The following is a 19,411-nucleotide window of genomic DNA, read 5'->3' on the forward strand; positions in this document are numbered from 1 at the left end:
AAGTGGAACTGTCACCACAGTTGCTTAGAATTAGAGAAAAAACAATGAACACTATACTCTATAAAAGCTTATTTTCTAGAAGTGTATACATTTGCAGAAGGTACATATTCCCTAGTCTTTAGGCTTTGCTTTGAGTTCAGCAGTGCTACCAAATGACCTTGTTATTTCTTAGAACTTAGGCAGAAGTCAGGTACTGCCCAGAATGAGATTCCCTAGGAGTTTTGTTACAGGAAGAGAGCTGTAAGAGGTCAGACATTAAACAGGGTGGAAAAAGCAATATTAAAAGCCTGTTGGATTCATCAGAAATTTTCAGTCTGACTTCTGTGGTCACTGGATGGAGCTGTGAAAGACCATTTTGATTTCACATTTCAGTATTCAAACTTTAGGATATCAAAGTTAGGCTATTTACACTGCTTGGATTTGATAGTACTAAGGTTATCTACTATTCTTCTTATAACCCAGTCTAATAGGAGACAGCTTCTTTTTAAAGACATATACTAAACCTTGATGAATTAACTTAACATTGGGATGCTAATGTTAAACTTTCTGAAGTAATAGATTAGCACATTTTTGTTGATTCATGGTAACATTTTCTAATGTGCTTAAACACCCGAAGAGTTCAAACCAATTAAAATGAATTTAAGACCCTTTGAAAAAAGGTGGCATTTTCAAAGGTGTCCAATTCTGATACTCTTTTCCCATTAGAAATGAAAGAAAATTGAGTGTCAACTTTCTGGAAGTAGTTTTGAAAATCTCACTTTTAATTCTTTTTATGGGCAATACTTCAATATTTTTCCATCCCGATACATTTACGCAAGCACTGTCACTCTGTCTTGCTCTTTTAATAGGTACTTCCACCATACATAGGAAAACTGCAACACTCACATAACTCCTCCACTGAAATATATGCCGCAACATCGCACTTCTCAACATATGAGACAACTTGCATCAGGGACCTGGCAGAATTTCCTGGAGTGCTTTAGCTTCTCTCCAGTTCCTCTCTCTCCTCTTGCTGGTTGTTTCTTATCACAGACGGTCCCTTGAAATTAAAACAGTCTGCCACTGGCTCTGAGTATGTATATGGACACAAAGTTGCCCCATTTTTCTTGAGAGTGACCCATCTAGGCTGAGAACTTTGCTGAGGATTTTTATTCCATCGCGGTCCTTCATGGGGGCTGTAGTCACTCCATGTATCTAATGCACTGTTAACATGGGCATTGGCTTTCGTGATTACTCTGGCCTCATCCTAGAGGCATTTGCATAATTATTCCATGCTAAGTAGAACAGCTTCTTCATTTGTCAAGGAAACTTCTTTGCACCACTTCTAAGAGTGCACATGGGAGCATTAGTTTTGCTTCTAGCGTCCCTTCAAAATTGGGTCTTTCATGTCTGAAGTTACTGGGTACATAAACACTTCTCCCTTTTCTTCCTCCCAGCACTTTCACTCAAGTGCAAGTTAGGTATGCCCTAGGAGTGTCTGTTTGGTTGGGCATGGCAGGGGAAACCCAGAGCTTGAGAAACCCTCCAGACCTTCAGTGCGAGTTACATCTCTGAGCAGCTCAACAGTTACACAGCTTAAATGGTTGTTCAGGTCAGCACAAAGAGAAAGGTGGCTGCTGGAGGGCTTTGGGTTACACTGCAGTTAGTGGGCGATTGGTATTGTAGGAAGAAGGTCTATGTTGCTCAGATAGTGAAGTCAGACCATGCTCAGAGATGCTGTTCAGGCTGCTGATGATCCACACCAAGATATTGCCTTTCCTAGCCCAACCCCAGGTGTTTGGCATTACTGGTAGCTAGCCAGCCTCTGTCACATCTCCAGGCTTAAATTACAACACAGCAAAGGCAAAACAAGCTTGTTCAGGTTCAGCATTTTTGACAGGTTTATTTTTATACCTAGAACGTTTTGGCCACTTGGGGACTGACAACGATACTGACAGAACTGAACTGGAAGGGAAGATGGAGGCAAATGCCAATGAGAAAGTTAACTGATGAACAGCTGAGAACAGGCTGAATTTAGTAATCTATTAGTCCATATCAGCTCCAGCCAAAACTGCTATTTTACATCTGATTACAACCTTTGTCTTTTAAAGAGCTCTGAGTCCCTTGCTGGATCTTAGCAGTTTCAAGAAATTATCTGCTATCTGCATATTCTTCATTGCTTAGGTTTACAAGTAAGATATTCCTCACTGCTCCTCCCTCAGACACTCTGGAGACATGAAACAGACGATTCTAGTCTGGATCCATTCCACTCCAATTATCCACTGTTTTTTTGTAATGCATTTTTAATTTAAATAAATCAGGAGGTTCCATTTAGCATGTTGCATTTGTCTTGGCATACACTTCACACATGCAGAAACTCTATATTAAAGTTTTCATACAGCCGTTAGCAAAAGAATCAGCCAAATGTATCCCTTGTGTAACTCTACTGACTTAAGTGAAGTTTCACCAGGGGTATCCCTGTTCTGCTGATCTGTCCCATTCATTCTCATTCCAAAACACAAAACCCAAGAAAATATGTTTACATTTAGTTAATACAATGTATTCCCTCTATGATACACACTTAATCCTCTGCACTTTTCTTCATTGTCTGCTGTATTCCTTGTTCATTTAAAGGAGTCATATTCACATTTACATATCGTTCTGGTTTTACATCAGATATTGTAACAACATAGATGTTACAAGAAGAGGCAGTGGGAAATCAGAAAATGTTAAACTTTAAGTTGCCATTTGCCCCATGCACACAAGTAGGCAACCTTGAATTGAGTCAGTCGACACCAGCAAACATAAGAATAGCTGGGGTCCCTTGGGAATTATGAGTGCCAGTCTTCAAGGACCAGTTCTTGGTCCTGTTTCGATATAAGGGTTGGAGCAGCAGCATCACAGAGATGTGAAGCACCAGAACCAGTAAAAGTATCTTGGTCTAGTAGTAGATAGGTGGGCAGGACTTCACTTGGCTTATAACTTGGTGCATTGCATTGCCTGGACTATCCTATCTGGCACTGTCATGGCTCCATGTTTGCTGGAGCAGGTGTCCAGGTCCCTATGAACACCAGGTGAGCAGAGTACAGCTTGCTACAAGAGTCAGTTGAGGAAGAATTAAAGCAGAGTGACATCAGTCAAGGAGGTGAGACTTGAGTGAGCTCCCCATCAAATTATTTCTTGCCTCTCTGCTATCAAACACTTTTATCAATGTCATGGATGGAAACACAACTGCATTACAGACTAAGTCCACCCTGGCAAAAAGAGTCAGTGGGAGTGATAAAGATCACAAATCACCAGTCTGGAGCACTTGCTAAATTAGGCACAGGCAAATGACATGCCTGTGGATACAAACTTGTATCTACCAACAGAGAATTCTTCACACTGAAGAGGTGCACAGGTTATTCGAACAGCCAGTGGCCAAAAGTGTTGTAAATGACAAAGTAGGTGGCTTCCTGGTGGCATAAATTCTCACAGTGGTGCTCCAGCCATCGCAATGCTCAGTTATATTAACAAGAAATACTTCTTCTCCTGCCACTACTAGGTCTCCTATGTATTTGGTAGCAATGGGATACCTTCAGTACTGTGTCTGTTTCTGGGTATCAAAGCACTGGAGAGCATTCAGAAAAGATCCAGTTAGGGGAATGACAGTCCCAGGACACATGATTAGGGCACAGACCTGAAGGTGAGAGGGTCACGTAGGTCATGCTCATCAAGGAGATGGTAAAAGACATGTTCACCATCAAAACCGGCAGCATAAACCTCACGGTGAGTGGGCTTTTCAGTTAGTAAATACATAATAATATTCTGTGTTTGGAATTTAAAAACAGTCAAACTCAGAGTAAAACTGACATACAGATTTTTAACATTCAGGATAATTAACCAGTTGAATTATTTCCCAAGGGGTAATAGAGTATACATCATTGGAAAACTTTTCAAACAAGACAGATTTATTTTTTTTTCCCCAAACATATATGCTCTCGTTCAAGAAGGAACTAACTGAGGCCAGTACTGCAGTCTGCACAATACAGGAGACCACACTAAATATAACCCTCAAGGTCTGGCCATCTTTTATTGGGCAATAGAGGCCCAAAAGCAGGATTGTAGATACATAAAAGTAGTCTTATTTATTGCTAACACAAGCAGCAGTGGGCCAGGACTAACATTATTAGGCTAAGCATTCATATGCTCAGTATCCACAGGGCAATCACCTTGTGAGTCTCTGCTGGCCAAGGTGCTGTCAATCAAGGAGAAACATGTCAACCTCTGTTTCTCCTTAGAACAGGCTGATCCCCAGCCCTGCTGATGCACTGCCTTCCTCCTCTCTGCCTCTTCTCTTAGGGTTTTCAGATCTTGTCAAGTCAATGACGGTTTTCTGCTTTCTTTCCCTGCTGAATCTCTGATGCCTCTACTTCTCTGCTACAAACTGTTACTAAGTGGTACTGACTCAACAAGCTCACCTCTGTGGTCCCTCTTTGTTTGTGCCATTTTGCCTTGCATGGCGCAGCAGCTTACAAAAAAAATCGTTCAGTTCCAGATTAAAGTGGGAGTGACAGCTACAGCTCATCTCCATGAAAACTGAACCCTGAGTCACATAAACAGTCCCAGTAGTACCTTTTCATTTTACAGTCAACAAACATAAAAGGTAGCTACTCCAAGACTTTTCTTTGCAGATTGCATCACATATATCTTAACGAAAAGTGTGTGCCCAGCCTGCTTCTGCACAAAGTTTGCAAGCATACTCAAAGAGCTGTAGACAGAAGGAATGGTTCCCACCCTAACTTCATGGAACATGAGCCACGACTATGGAAAACTGGAAAATCAATAAGTAAAAACAAATTCTGCTGCTGTACATTCAGTATTTACTGAAGGGTGTGTATGAGGCATGTGCTTTAGACCTCATAGAGGAAACTGATGTTAGCCAAATAGACAGTGCTAAGTACTGCTCTGCTCTTATACTTCCTTTTGCTTATCTTTCATAGTAACTTTACTCAGAAAACCCAAAGGCATAGTTATGGTTGGGGGTAACACACAAGCCAAAGTTCAAACATCTACACAAATTACCCGATGTGTTAGAGTTGTTTACAAGCCATAACAAAAAGAGTGCATTTTTTCCCTGTTCTCTGTAAGTCTTAAACACAAACCAAAATCCATCAGCTTCAGTTTGTGTCTTTCAAGGGATATATAACATTTTGGGTAAAATGTTGACAGAATTATAAACATTCTGCAAATATTGTGTAAAATAGAAGTATTTTAACTACGGGATTCTCCAGAATGTAAAGCAAAGGATTTTCTAGCACTGACAAGAGGCACCCTGCTCAGTCCTTAATGTCCTGCTTCATAAGCCTCCATAGCATGCCATGGTCCTGCTAGCTACACAGAACCTGTGCCTGCACCCCATTCAAAACTGCTACTGCAAGCAGTGGAAAAAAACTTCCTTCAGCATTAGTGGATGAAAAGTCATCCCTGAACCTTTTTTGGTGGATAGGCAAGTAATGTTTGTTCTGGCTGTAGTATTTCTTTTAAACGTTATATACTGAAGTGCCTGGAAACTCCACTAGTGGCTGTGTGTGAAACTGTGACAGATGGATTACAAAGATAGATAATACTGGACATTTTTATGTACTTGTAACCTCATCAAAATATTTCATTTTTATTCTCACGGATAACTTCAAAGAGTAAAAAAAAAAAAAAAAAAAAAACAGGGAAAAAAAACATAAGCAGAGATGCAAAAGAGTCTGAGAAGACAATGAAATTAATTACACATGCACCTACATCAGTTTGAAATAAGATTCAAATGAAATTTCAACAAGGATGATACTGGGGGCTTGAGCACCAGCCACATCACCATGTAAAGATGGTATGTAGAGTTAACAAGTGACTTATATATAAATATATATATGAATGAAGCTCTAGGGAGATGAGATCAAACAAATTCATCTCTTTTGCACTGCCTTGAGTTTGACTGCTCCAGTGAACTGCCACACCTTCACAGCCTACAAGGCTGCACCCTGCCATCCCCTCTCCAACGTGTTAGAGATTAACATGTTCCCTGCAGGACTGCCCGCACCTTGAGGAAGTTTAGGGTACACCACCAAGGTCTCTCCAGACTCCAAAACTCCCCATGGGAACGTTCTTCAGTGGGATGCCAATGCTTTCAATCTGGCTCTCAACGGAGAGCCCACATGATGCATTTGGCTAAAGCTGAAAAGCACGAACCTGAATGCCACTTTATGTTTTTACGCTTATGAGACAACTACCTCCACTTCTTTCAGTTTGTGAAGGAAAAGGAAATGCAACTTGTCTCTTCTTCTTCATCTCCTTGCCCAAGGAGGTGTTGGTGCATCAGCACCAGTATTGTTCTCAGAAATGTGCAAATATTATTCACTTCGGTTCCTTTTTCAAAGAGTCAGAAAGATTACAGGATAACTGTTCTCCAAGCAGTTTGGTGCTTTTGCTTCTAACAGAAATGCTACAGGGCAGAACTGTGCAAACAATTTGTTGGTTTTGCTTTAAATTTAAGCACTTCCATTCTCAGAGAGACTGTTTCAATCTGGACTTTGAGGCAATGTTCAGGTCGTTTCTTATTTAAAAGTGCTCATCCATTCTCAGTCACAGCAAAGGCTCTGAGCACAGCATTACTTAGGTGTATGCCTGGGGTGTATGTATATGTGCATGTATGCATCCTATTTTTGAGCTATTTTAACTTACACTTCATATTCTCGTGCTTTCTGATAAATAGAGTTTATGTCAGAATAATTGGCCCGAGGATTTTTCTTTCCAGTCCACTACATTTCTGAGGTACAGCTACATGGGAGATAATGGAAATGCCTCTAGAGTATCTGTCTGACAAGGGAAATAGCAAAAGTAAGGAGTGAACACAAAACAGGGACCTTGTCAAAGAGTGTGCAAGTGAATCAGTCCAATCAGTGACTGTGGGTGACGTATCCGAACAAATTGAAGCTGACACAATGGTCAATTTAACTGGAGAAAGTATAATTTTGGATTAGGGTGAACACCTTTAATCTGTCAATTGTGGCAGTCTTAAACCTGTAATTGAAAGAGCACAGCACTGCTTTTCTCCAGATGTCAGTCAAACCCATTCACCCTCTTCTGATCACTGATCAGTTTGCAGTCTCTTCTGCATTCACTTATTAGACTCCTATTTATTTCCTCTTTTAGATAAAATACTTTGCTCCACTTTATGAAAATCTCAATCTAATAAGGAGAACCTTTCAGAATAACACTTGGATTCACCTGATTTTCAAGCAGATGGTATTCAGGGCACAGGAAAGAACAAAACAGAGTATCACCATGTGTTTAATTTTAGCTCTCGCTCCCTTGATTGCTGTTTCAACCAACAAACGCTATCTTATTTTCAGTCTGCTTGTGTGCCTGAAAAGTGCCAGCCCAGCCACTCTGGAACTATAGCTGTGTCTCTCTAAAGCAATTCAGAATGGGGTAATTTCTGCCCAGGGAGTACCAATCTGAGAAGAGAGCTGAATTTCCAGCTCAACTTATGTGTCCCTCCTGCCCCAGCCTGGGACAGGTAGGTGAATTGATTTCCACAGAATTCTTACCCACTGACGTGTCTGTGAAATTACAGACCAAAGACACTGACTCATTGGATGCAAGGATCACTTAACAGCTTCAGAAGAAGAAATATTCCAACATTGTGCATTTGCAAGGGGATGGTTCTGTGATTTATCAAGAGAAATGTCCATATGATGCTCACAATCTCCTAAGACTTTTACCTCAACATCAACTCTTCCAATGTTTAGATTATATTTCAGAATAAAATTAGCCTGACCTTGCAATAAACAAACAGATAACAGAATGACTTGCTGTGTGAGAGGCCCTCCAGTTCTATTAAGCACCTCAAGCAAATTCAAGATGAGAGTTTCCTTGTCTTTGTTCATGCTGCAGGCGTGCCATGCCCCATGCCAAAATCCTTCTTTGAATTCTGAACCTCAGATTCTCCACAGAAATTTGCATTCTAGCCCCTTAGCTCTTCAGTCCTCATGGGTGCAGATGTTTTGAAAGTTTGCTGGACCCTTTCTATTGCAGGTCGAGAGGCAAAATGAGAGAGAAACCTCTTCTTATTCTTATGAACAATCTTGTCTTTGGGAGGCAGGCTGCAAAGAATCACTGAAGAAAGAAGCAGATTCCCATTCCCTGGTAGGAGAAAATGCAGCAAAAGATTAAAGTGGCTAAGCAAACCCTTTCTTCAGCATGTGAGGTTGAAATAAACAGGCAAAGAAGCATCCCACCCTCCAGAGCTCCTCAAGAGTAAATCATCCAAACTATTAGTTATCCAACCTCTACTTTGTCATTATCGTCTGCCTGTCAGCTCCTTATAGGGTCTGTCTGTTCCATCACTCTTGTGTTATTATGGTTGCCATGCCCTTCTCTCAGCAGCTCCTATCAGTTATAATGAAACAGTTAGAAGAAAAAATATATTTGGGCTTCCAAATTACCAGGAATTAAAGGGATTAGAGGAACAACAACAACAAAGAACAAAAGGAAACCAAAAAGAGAGAGTGAGAGAATTTTGCAATCTGTAGATGATTTCTGCTTCTGGGATTGCATTCGTCATTAAGATTTATAGGTCAGTCCAGAGCTTAAATAGCAGATGTTTTCTCATTATTTATCTTTCTGGCTAAGGCACAAGATTCCTTTTTAAGGAAATCTGTGTAACACATGCAATGAAAATAGACCAGGTCCAAGGATCAGCCCTTCTAACTCATAAACGCTGAGCTGAAACAGCCATCAAAAAGAAGTTTCATTTCACCCTACTACAAGAAGAAGAAGCAAGCGCCCTAGTGTGCTTAGGAGGGTCTGATACTGAAAATTTCAAACAACAGAATAGAATTTTGCCTCTTATCTGACTGTCACTATAAGTATGAAAATTTTAATAGTTTCCTGTATGAACAGTCAACTGCTTATAAGCCTCAGCTTCTACCCTCTACCCCAAGACCTGTGCTTCTGAGCTTTAATCAGAAGATATCACAGCAAGTCCTATAGCAAGTACTGTTCTGAATAACATCACTGTTTATAATCATGTTTAAATCATGTTTATAAACATGCTCTTTATAAAGCACAACCTTTTAGTACTACTCTGCAGCCACCCAGAAACACCTTTCAGATATCCACTCTTCTAACATTGCAGTCCTTTGTGCAAAAATCAGTGGTAATTTTCTTTTAAGTTATTTGTAAGCTATTTGCATACGCTGTCTTCTGTCATTGAGGTGTAAGGGAAAGATCAAAACAAACAAGAAATCCCAACAGTTTGACTTCTGAACTTTCTTGTTGTGTTCCATATACCAGAAACATGTCTGATTCAGAAATACAAAAATATCCTTCGCTTCCTGGAAGATATTCCCAGAACACATGCCTCTGTAGTATACCCTTATAACTTCTACAACTTTTACACATACTGTTAGGTTTCTCTTGTCTGTCATAATTGACCCAAATGAGGATGTCACATATTTCCAAGCCTGCTAGGTCTGGGTCCATCTATGGAAGTTTTTCTAACTGTGGGACCACAGGATGCACTTGCATGTGAATATCCCCTTTCCTGCCTCTCTTCCCTGCATGCAGACCTCTGCAGTGCTGCTGCTCCAGGCCTTGCACGCACTGCTGAGACCACTCAGGCCTGAATAACCTATTCAAAAGCACACATCTCCAAGGTGATGGATTCACTTTCGAAGTAAAAGTAATTAGGAGAAAAAGTAACACAGATTTATGAATTGACCTCACTTTCAAACCACACAAAAGTTGCAGGTCTTCAAGTAAAGCACTAAAAGCCTTCAGAATTCCCTGCAGTGCCATCTCTTCCTGGGATTCCAAGGGACCTCCTTGCCTCTACAAATGTTGAGGCAGGGAATGAAAGAAAACTTGTCCCTTTCCTGAGATTTCATTTTTTTACACTAGCTGCCCTCCTCCCCTGTGTCTTCAGGCAATTAAAGCCCAAACCTCACTGGAGATGAACAAGAACTAGCTCTGCTAAATGTTACCCTCTTTAACATATTTTTTTTTTGCTCTGAGAAATACTACTGCTGACTCCCGCAGTGGCTGTGGTGGTGAGGTGCCATGTGAAATTTTAACTATAATCACTGCCGTACACAAATGTGTAAGCATCACTCCTGCAGATGTACTCGAGGCCACGTTTGGTCATTTGCCGCTGGTCCAGAGTCTCAGAGCACTGAAGCCACTGCACCTTCCCACTCCCTCAGCTAGATCACAGGCAACAGTAACTGCACAGGAAATACCAGGAACCTCTATTTCACTCCACAGGCAAACAGTTGACCCTCATCTTCCTTGTGATTGTCTCCTGACAATCAGCATGAACAACACCGAGATGGTGAGAAGCCTTTGCCCTGCCAAGAAGCAGGTGTTGTACATTATGGCTGCTACAATGGATGGTGGAAAAGACACTCTTGCTGCCCACTTCAGGACCTCCAGACTCTTCAGCTTCCATTGCCAACTAGCCTATAAACAATAGGATAACACCCCTTTACATTGTGTGACTGCTTGCTAGAGTTCTTATGACATTATCCTATGACTATAGAGGTTTTGACGCTGTTGAGGAAGCATCAAGAACACGGTCGCTGCCTGAGGGAAGGTAAGCTAAGGGCTGAGGGTAGCCCCACACCAGCAGCACTCTCACCAGCAAGGCACCACCCCATAGGGCCCAACCACAGTGGACAGAGCTGGGAGCTGATAATAAGGTCAACAGCCCCAGACACGGCAAGTACTAATCCAGGTCCAGGGCTCAGCAACCAGAAAACAAGCCACCTACAACAAAGGTTCAAGGTCCAGCCAGGAGGCAGAACCAGGGACAGCATTTGAGACAGACATACCTATAACATGGCTCAGAGACTGAAGATACAGGCCTTCAGATATTCAGCTTCACTTTGACTAGGTATCATGAATATGCTCAGGTTAGCTAAACAGCGTGACTGTCCCACTGCAGGTGTCCCCACCTGACCCTCCCTGGGGAAGTGTGACAGTTCCTCTGCTCTTGAGCTTCCAATGGTGTGCAGGACCCTGCTCTAGGCAGACCACACTCTTGCTTTAGTACTGCGAGTCTGAAAGTTTGTTAAGGCATTCTCAGAGCAAGCTTGCACCTCTGATTCTTGTCTTTAACACCTTTTCCATGCATCTGCATGAACGGTCTGTAGCAGCAGCCCTCTCCAAGCTCTGTTCCACTATCTACGTCTGTGAGGAGGTAAAAAAAAAAATGCATTTAAAAACTGTAAAATCAGTGCTGTGTGCTAACTGCCTGTGTCCCTTAGAAAATATTTGCACCATGCATTATTGACATGAAAACTCTCTTGGTAATTTGTAAACTGCTTTTAGCTCTTCAGGATTCCTTTCCTCTTTGGCTTCCCTAAAGAAATGTGCTGTACAGGCGAACATGCCTGTTCAGCTGAGCTCCAGCTTCAGCACTTTTCTGTATTAAGCCGAAATGTTGTTTTCATTACCAATCTTTAATCCTTATAAAATAAGGAAAAAAAAAAAAAGCCCTCTCTGCAACTGAAACTGTTTCTCATAAAGTCCACATTGCATAAACAATCGCCCCAGGTCCTGGGAACAACAGCCAGTCCACACATGGACCGCACCACAAAAGCAACAGCTCATACTGGTCAGGCCAGGGCAGAACAAGGACACGCTCACTTTGAGGGACAGATGGTATCTATTTAGCTAAATATTCTTCCACTAAGGCTGTTTTAACCCAGGCCCAGATCATTTTTATCAGCTTCTTATCACATTTGGGAGCCCAGCATGCTTCTGATGGAGGCTGTGCAAGTACTTCCCAGAGAGTGCTGCAGTTCAAGACAACATACCAGCATGAAGAGGAGGTGTGTGGATGTGGAGGGGAGGGGAATAAAAACAACCCCATGTCATGTTTGCTGATTTTGAAAGGTTCTTGGATGGATTTCCAGGTAGAATATAGATACAAGAAAGTAGGAGGCCTCCTTCATCCATACTCAGTTTTGCTATACATTTGTGGCCAGACTGTCAGCCTTTAACTCATCCATGCCTGTAAAACGTTTTTCAGGCTGACATGAAGAAGCTCTGCCAGTACTCTAAGCCGCTGGAAACCTCACGGTATCTGTAGCATGGTACTAAGCTGAAGCTATCCTGGCTCACATCTGGCTGCAAAATTCAGTGTAGACATGCAACTTAGCCTGGCACTCGCTGCTAGGAATGTTTCCCTTCCAAGATACTTTGGTTGTGAGGACAAGGTGTTGCTCATCCTCACTATGTGTATTAGAGGGTGCCTTACCGTTAGACTATCAGGTGAGAGCTGTTAGCTGAAACCTCCAGTGCAGCAAGGTGATACAGCTCTGTGTCAGTCCTCCTGAACTGTGAAAGCACCACGTGAAATTATTAGTGTGACATCTGCACAGTGTAGCATACACCAAAGCACCTTGATGTAGAGAAGAACAGGACGGTGTTCAGAGAGAGCAGAGAGGAAAGTGTGGGACACCTATGAAAGGCAAAAAAATGTCTCTCTCTCTTTTTTTCTTTCTTCACTTGGGAACTAGCTCACACAGTACTACAATAACAAGCACTGGCAGGCTGCCCAGCATCACTGTACTCTGCTTGTAAGTGAACTATGAGGCTCAAGCAATCTTCTGGGAAAAGTTCACACCAAATGTATTGTATGTTATGTTTTCCCCTCGTCGTACTTTTTTTTTTTTCAAACTAGTCTATTATATTCCTTTCCTGTTGCATTATGGATATTTTTTAAGATCCCCAGGAGCTGTCCTTTTGAAAACCAAGCACTGAGTAATCAAACAGATCTATTTTTTTAAGTACCAGATTTAAACTAGTAATCCTCCTCTTGGAGACAGCCCTCAGAATAAAATTGGAGCACAACTTGTTGTTCAACAGTGGGGTTTTCTGTTTTGGGGACTTTCTTTTTTTGTTTTTCTTAGAAAAAAAAAAACACCTAGAAATTGAGAGAGATCAGAGAGAAGCATGCTATTAAAATTCTGTCTATACAATGTATGTCTTCCAGGGAGTGGAAGCAAAAGATGAGCAGACTTTACAATAGCATAGCAATAAAAGGGAAAACTTTTAAAGAGTGTCCAAAGGAGGACTACAAGGATGGTGAAGGGTCTAGAGAACAAGATATATGAGGACTGGCTGAGTTTCCTTGGTTTGTTCAGCCCAGAGCAGAGCAGGCTGAGGGGAGGCCTCATGGCGGCCTGCAGCTCCCTCACGAGGGGAGCGGAGGGGCAGGCGCTGAGCTCTGCTCTCTGGGGACAGCGACAGGACCCGAGGGAACGGCATGGAGCTGGGACAGGGGAGGGTCAGGCTGGGGGTTAGGGAAAGGTTCTGCACCCAGAGGTGGTCGGGCACTGGGACAGGCTCCCCAGGGAAGTGCTCACAGCACTGAGCCTGCTGGAGTTGAAGAAGAGTTTGGACAATGCTCTCAGACACATGGCTGGTCCTGTGTGGAGCCGGGATTTAGACTCAGTAATCCTTGTGGGTCCCTTCCAACTCAGGATATTCTGTGATTCTATGATTCTGTAATTCCAAAGAGCATGTTCTGTGTTTGATCTGGACCTTTCAAAACAAGTCTGACATGGTTTTACATGACAGTCCTGGTCACCTCACAGATGCTTACTGCAACATGCAGTGTAAACTTAATGTACAAATAGAGGTTTTACTAGAAGCACATGAATTTGTGGTGCTTGAAGAGTGAAGGGAAGAGTCACTTGTTGTGTGCTGCAGACATAATAAGATGCAGTTGTTTTTACTTTTGACTGTCTCCCAACATGGCTTTTATAGACTTATAAAAAGACAGATTTTCTAAGACCACAAATACCATGAACACACTGGAAGTGATTTATCTGAAAAATCAGACCATGGACAGTTGAAAACTGGGTAACAAAAGTAGGCCCATCTATACATAGCCAGCCCAAATACACACTACCCATTGCCCTGCAAATACAAATACTGTGAAATTATAATTTACTGTTGTTGATACTAATTAATTTTATTTCATTAATGCCTGGAGGCCGTTGCTAAGCTCTGTGTTGCACTGTGTGAGGTGTTGTACCTATGCATAGGAAGTTTCTGCCTCAAAAGGCTTAGGGGGTTAACTTAGGGTCTTTGTGCAGATGTGACTGTACAGAGAGAAAACTCACAGCAAACATGAAACAGTTCATTCAGTTTTAATTTGCGGTGGTATTGAGTACCTGTGATTCACGGAGACCTTTGCAGGAGTTTTGGGTGTTCAGCACTTTTGAAAGCCAGACTGAAGTTTCTTGCTATGCTTCTGACAAAAGGACCTTAAAAATTAGAGGCAGAAAAGACTTATTAGTTTATCAGGCCAAATTCATCCCAGAAGAAAACCTATTGAAGTCAGTGGAATTTCATCGGGGATGGATTTACCATAGAAAGATTGTTCCCTATAGTATGTTTGATAGTGCTTTGTCCTATACAGTTTTAATTAGCTCTACATTAGTCAGGGTACCATACCATTGTTTCAATCAGCTACCCTTGCAGAAAACTGTCTCTAGCTATCCTTGTCCATGCTACCCGCACCCCCCTCCTCCCCCCCCCCCCCCCCCCCCCCCCATTCCTGGCTGCTTTCTTCTCATCCTCTCATTATTTTATGTCTAATTTGGTTAATGAATTTCTCGGACAGAGCCTTCTTTCATGTTTGACAAGGACCTAGACCATTCTGTTAAAAAAAAAAAAAGCACAGGGAAGAGAGAACATATTTTTACGTTGAGAAAAGCAAAGGTGTTTATGAAGCCTTAAGCTTTTCTTTGTCACTCCATCAATCCACATACAGCCAGGCTACAGTTTTTCACCGCATATTCTGCATTAAGATAGACATGGGTACTTTAGTCTTGCCTTTCCAGTTTCATCACTGACTTCCTGCGCTGTTAGAACACTTCACTTGTCAAATCTCTGCTTCACCACTACTGCAATAGCCATAGTCATGCACATGTAAAGAATTTCTCATGTTGCTTCAGGGAAATCAGGAAAGAATATTAAGTCCTGTAGTGGAAAAGCAGAGTAATACAGAGCAAATAACTGCTGCCACCAGTACTACTGTCATTTTTATCATTATTATTTACCATCCTAACACAAACATTCATCTTTTCTCTGAGTCTTGGTTTTTTTTTTTTGAATTTTTATTTTTTTTAACCTTTTCTAAGTTCTAACAAGATTACAGGGAACTTGTAGTCCATGATTTCAGTAATATAATTACAACTGAAACAACAGTGTCTAGTATAACTGCAGAAACTGTGGGTTCAGTGTTGCCTTCTGCCAGAAAGAAAAAAAAAAAATGTCCACAACTAACAAACTCTAAAACCACATTGGATCAATTACCAAATCCCATCTACGTAGAGATGTGTGTGTTCACTTCTGAGTCACTGTATCATTTGACCACGCAAGAGGCAATACAGTTTACTTAAGGAATGTCAGAAAGACCAGAACATAATTAAAATATAGCTATGCTTTCAGTTTTCTTAACGCTCTTCTAAAGTGGGCACACACTCACTTCAAAATTGACCACAGAGCTTAATTAAGCTTCTTCTGATCCTGCCGGGAGGGTTCCATGTTGTCTTCCTGTGGTCATTTCATCAGCCAGGGCTTTTCATGTAAGAATGTGCTGCATGCATGTCACAGCATGGGATCTCATCACAGACACCTGCTCTCAGCCTGTGAACACAGATTTTAATCCCTCTCCCTGCAGAAATGGTGACAGAAGGGCATATTATTTAATTACTCATGCATGTTCTCCAAAACAGGGGCCACAGCTTTACTTGTTTCATATGGTTTGTGTTTGGTTTTTTGGTTTGGTTTGGTTTGTTTTTTTGGGGGTCAAATCGGATGGTTGTTAAAAATGGAGAAAGCTTCATCATAGATTTCTCTTTGCTATTCAATGAGAACGATATAAGAAAAGATTGGCAAGATGAGAATGTAACTGAAGAAAATCTAGGTATGTATGATAAATGTAGTCATAAAATTGTGATTTCTCAAGCTCTCACTGTGAAGATATGTAAGCTAAACTGTACTGTGTAACTTGGCTCTCCTGCAATACACGACCACAGATCCAGCTAAAACTGTGACAGCCACCTCTAACATACTGAGGAAGGTGAAAGCAACTTAAACTTACTAATGCCTTAATCAAAGTTAGATCTATAGTGGTGGTTATGTTTCCCTTGGGTGCTAAAAGGGAAAAAAAACAGGAAGATGAAAGAAGAGGTATAAACTTCTCGCTCTGCTTAAACAATATATTTATTAAATCACTTCAGTCAAAATCATTCACCAATTCCTGCAAAATCCAATCACGGACCAAAGCAAAGCACAGCTAAATGAAACGTTATATATTGTATCCGGCAAGCAATCACCATACTTGCATTCTCATTGCCCTCAGCAGCACCTGCATTCTTTGATCACAGTCCTTTTATGTGCTACACTGTATACAAAAGACCAAGCCAGCAATTAGCCATTCTAGCACTGGGTCCTGAAATCCCTGCAAATGCTCCAACCCTTTAATGAATTCCTAAATAGAAGGAAGTTGCAAACAAAATTCAGCTTGTGTATTTTCTGCCAGGTTCCCACAGCACTGTAGGTTCTTAGAACTTAATTAATGACACTTGCATCCTGTACGCCTTCCAGAGTTTTAGTGGAAATTGTACTGGTCACTTCAGACTCTGACATCTTTTGGACAAATGTCCTCAAAATGTTGGGCAACCGCCCTAGTCTTTGGAAGAAAAAGACGAGACAGCTGCTAATCATGACTCATCTGTATCAATGGCAGGGACAAAAACTGAAGGGACAATGTGTGCATCGTAAACCAGTCTTAAGTCTCATGGTTCCACTGAAATCCTATGCATTGTATAGGAACCAAAATGGGCAATGAAAATGAAAACCACAGCCTAATACACCAACATGCGGGAACTCTGCCAATGCCCCTAATTAAAATTTTGTACTAATCTCTTCAGGGAATCCAAGAAATGCTCTCAGAAAATGGCACATTCTTCTATGCACATCCAACTACTTATCTTGTAAAAGTGAATATAAATGAGATTGTATATGATAAGGCAGAGGTCAGTGGAGTGGAAAGGACACTGTGAAAGCTACAGGAAATGACCCATCTTTGAACAAAAATACTGAAATTCCTTTTTGAACCCTGACTCTCACGATTTATAATTTTGCTAGTCCTTGTCTAAAGATCATTACATCAATAGAAAGAGTTAATTTAGAGTTAATTTTAATTTAGTGGGTTTTTAATCAGTTCCCAAAACATGAGAACACAAAATAGGTATTTAAAATTACAAGGTATGCCAGCATGTCCTTTCCCTTCTTTTCCTTTTGTCCTACCATCATTAAAGAACTTTGAGAGGGTGGTTTGAGATGAATCAGAAGTGTAGAGGCTGGACTGGGGAGGATCTGGGACAGCACCTCTGACACTGGTTTATGGGCAATAAACAACTCATTCAGTGCTGTCTGAGATGCAATTAGAGATGAAAGGAATGAAAGAGTTGGTAATTGGTTGGTAACTGCTGAGGGAAGGGATTCTGATAAATAAGTATTTTTAAGAAGGGACAGAACAACTCTGCTTCTATTGTTAGTAAAGGAGAGACAGAGCGAGATTTTAAGAGGAAAAACAGGGTGATACACACGTGAGAAGGAAATAAGGTGACTAGAGCAAGCAGACAAGACTAGGTTAAAATCCCATTCATCTGGATAGAAAAAGATACAAGGTAGGTAGGAGACATAAGGAAAGCCATAGCCAATGGGGAAATTTTATCATACTGCATCAGTTTTTCACTTTCTGAAGAAACCAGCAGGGTTCTATAAGGAGAAATAAGTGAAGGTAGTAGGAGAAAACTATGCAAGATGAATCTAGGCAGGCTCTGCAATCAGTAAATCATCAGTTTAGCTATGAAACTGAGCCTCAAGTCAAGCAATCCTATCCTGAGCTCAAGTTATTCAAATCTAGGGCTTTTGTTGGGCTGGTAGGGAGCTACAGGGTTTAATCATTGTCTTCCTCTTTCCAAGTGCCTTTCACTTTCCATAGCCCTTAGCACTCATGCAGATTGACTGAACCTAGCCAAAGGGAAATGGAGGCACAAGCATGTGTGACACCCACCCTTTGCATGGCTGTAAATGACTACACAAAATCAAGATAGTGGGGGTCCAGCTCCCTTGGCTAATTCTCCCAAGTGAAAAAGATTTGCTGCAAACCCAAAGAAGACTTCAGCTCTGATCCATTTGTCATTTGAAGAGCTTTCCCTCTTCTGCCCGGCTTAGAAGCAAACAGAACTTCCTCTCTACTACCCTTCTCTAAAGGATCTTCCTGTGACTAAGCCATTTATGTGTCTATATTACATGTAATTCTCTGATGCCAGATGAGATAACAGAGATAATCCTCCTAAAGGATTTGTGGCATTATAGATTACAGCTTCTATTTGTATGTTGTATGCATTGCCTTCAAGAGGTCTTGAGTGATGGTATGAGATCTCTGTATTCAGATTATAAAATATTTGCATTCAGCACTGCCTTATTATATGTTTAGAAACACCAACAACCCAACTAAGCAACCAGCTGTTCAGATCCTGCTGTTCTCTTAATCCTTGCAAAGGTAAAATACTATTGTGGTCAGTGGGATCCTTGCCAGAGTAACCAGATTTAAGTAAATTTTTATTTTATTTTTTCTGAGTGTGTGTATGTGTGTATTTTCAACTTATATTTCATTATAAGATAGTGATCACTTACCGGACATAACAATTTATTCCAGAAAGAAGTCACCTTTGTTTCACCATAGTTTATCCAAGCCAGAGTAGTAGTTATTTTGTAGTTATTTAGTAGCTACTTACAGTGCCTTTTTTTTTTTTTTTTTTGAGATCTAAACTCCTGTTGTCACTACCAACAGGAATCTCATCATAGGCATTTACTCACGGAGATACTTTTCTAGATCTGCCTGAAGGTGCCCTCACTGGGAATCCTCTCAGGGAAAAACTGAATAGTTACAGCTGAACTCCAGAACAGTTACAGCTGCTCCAGAACTCCACAAGTATACGGCAGTAATATTTCCAGGAGGCAATAATCACTAAGAAGACCTTTAGCTTCATTTCCTGATGAATAAGATGTGTTTTTCTGATAAAGGAACTGAATAATTTGGGGAAATACAGAGGAGCTCTGCTCAGTAGCTTCACAGTATGACTGTTCTGATACAAGGCCAACTCTGGCTCCCAAGCCTGGAAGCCAGCAGAGCCGACCTCACTGATACGGGATGGTGTGAAACACTATTCACACAAAAGTATATCCTGCTTACCACATGTGGGATATCCCTAGAAGGAGCACCGTTAGTGATGAATTTGGGTGACATTAATGCAGATGTCATGTACAATGTTCTGTTGCCTAATTATTAGTGTATTTATGATTC

General features: G+C 41.2%; 1 long non-coding RNA gene across 1 annotated transcript in view; it reads right to left on the reverse strand.

Moving 5' to 3' along the window:
• Positions 1 to 180: 180 nt before the first annotated feature.
• Positions 181 to 19,411, reverse strand: part of LOC310894208 — a 105,515-nt gene continuing 86,284 nt past the window's right edge. The window contains exons 8-11 of the long non-coding RNA XR_014579674.1: positions 15,515 to 15,703; positions 14,196 to 14,288; positions 12,272 to 12,351; positions 181 to 8,154 (exon numbers count right to left, since the gene is read on the reverse strand). This is a non-coding gene — a long non-coding RNA (uncharacterized lncRNA). The remainder of the gene's footprint in view (positions 8,155 to 12,271; positions 12,352 to 14,195; positions 14,289 to 15,514; positions 15,704 to 19,411) is intronic.

The sequence above is a fragment of the Anser anser genome, assembly GCF_964211835.1.
Source record: "Anser anser genome assembly, chromosome: 2".
Classification (NCBI taxonomy): domain Eukaryota; kingdom Metazoa; phylum Chordata; class Aves; order Anseriformes; family Anatidae; genus Anser; species Anser anser.